Source organism: Mustelus asterias, unplaced genomic scaffold (genome assembly GCF_964213995.1).
Source record: "Mustelus asterias unplaced genomic scaffold, sMusAst1.hap1.1 HAP1_SCAFFOLD_3244, whole genome shotgun sequence".
NCBI lineage: Eukaryota > Metazoa > Chordata > Chondrichthyes > Carcharhiniformes > Triakidae > Mustelus > Mustelus asterias.
In genome coordinates, this window is record NW_027593189.1 from 7642 (window position 1) to 9339 (window position 1698).

General features: G+C 47.9%; 1 long non-coding RNA gene across 1 annotated transcript; it reads right to left on the reverse strand.

Annotated features, from left to right (window-relative positions):
- Positions 1-825: 825 nt before the first annotated feature.
- LOC144490407 (uncharacterized) lies at positions 826-1449 on the reverse strand. The gene is made up of 3 exons (XR_013497248.1): positions 1255-1449; positions 1047-1202; positions 826-994 (listed from the first exon to the last, which is right to left on the reverse strand). It is a non-coding gene; the product is annotated as an uncharacterized LOC144490407 (long non-coding RNA).
- Positions 1450-1698: the final 249 nt, after the last annotated feature.

Here is a 1698-nt window from a genome sequence, read left to right on the forward strand (position 1 = left end):
GGGGAGAGATACAAAAGGGTCCAGAGCGGCAATTATTTCACACAGAGGGTGGTGAGTGTCTGGAACGAGCTGCCAGAGGCAGTAGTAGAGGCGGGGACAATTTTGTCTTATAAGAAGTATTTAGACAGTTACATGGGTACGATGGGTGTAGAGGGATATGGGCCAAACGCGGGCAATTGGGATTAGTTTAGGGGTTTAAAAAAAAGGGCAGCATGGACAAGTTGGGCCGAAGGGCCTGTTTCCATGCTGTAAACCACCATGACTCGAGCTGGGATTAAAAGTTTTCTGATGAATTTGAATTCGATAAATAAATATCTGGGATTAGGAATCTACTGATGACCCATTTTTGGAAAAACCCATCTGGTTCCCTTTAGGGAAGGAAATCTGCCGTCCTTACCCGGTCTGGCCTACATGTGACTCCAGAGAGCCACAGCAATGTGAGTGTCTCTCAACTGCCCTCCAAGGGGCAACTAGGGATGGGCAATAAATGCTGGACCCGGCCAGCGACGCCCGTGTCCCACGGATGAACTAAGAAAAATCTTCCAAATGTGGCTTCACCAGAGGCTTCTAGAAGCTCAGCAGTTCATAGTTTAACGCTTAAAATTTATTCGTCAGTGTCACAAGTAGGCTTACATTAACACTGCAATGAAGTTACTGTGAAAATCCCCTCGTCGCCCACACTCCTGCGCCTGTTCGGGTTACACTGAGGGAGAATGTAGCACGGCCAATGCACCCTAACCTGCTAATCTTTGGACACTAAGGGGCAATTTAGCATGGCCAATCCACCTAACCTACACATCTTTGGACACTAAGGGACAATTTAGCATGGCCAATCCACCCAACCTGCAGATCTTTGGACACTAAGGGGCAATTTAGCATGGCCAATCCACCCAACCTGCACATCTTTGGACACTAAGGGGCAATTTAGCATGGCCAATCCACCCAACCTGCAGATCTTTGGACACTAAGGGGCAATTTAGCATGGCCAATCCACCTAACCTACACATCTTTGGACACTAAGGGACAATTTAGCATGGCCAATCCACCCAACCTGCAGATCTTTGGACACTAAGGGGCAATTTAGCATGGCCAATCCACCTAACCTACACATCTTTGGACACTAAGGGACAATTTAGCATGGCCAATCCACCCAACCTGCAGATCTTTGGACACTAGGGGACAATTTAGCATGGCCAATCCGCCTAACCTACACATCTTTGGACACTAAGGGACAATTTAGCATGGCCAATCCACCCAACCTGCAGATCTTTGGACACTAAGGGGCAATTTAGCATGGCCAATCCACCCAACCTGCACATCTTTGGACACTAAGGGGCAATTTAGCATGGCCAATCCACCCAACCTGCAGATCTTTGGACACTAAGGGGCAATTTAGCATGGCCAATCCACCTAACCTACACATCTTTGGACACTAAGGGACAATTTAGCATGGCCAATCCACCCAACCTGCAGATCTTTGGACACTAAGGGGCAATTTAGCATGGCCAATCCACCTAACCTACACATCTTTGGACACTAAGGGACAATTTAGCATGGCCAATCCACCCAACCTGCAGATCTTTGGACACTAGGGGACAATTTAGCATGGCCAATCCGCCTAACCTACACATCTTTGGACACTAAGGGACAATTTAGCATGGCCAATCCACCCAACCTGCAGATCTTTGGACACTAAGG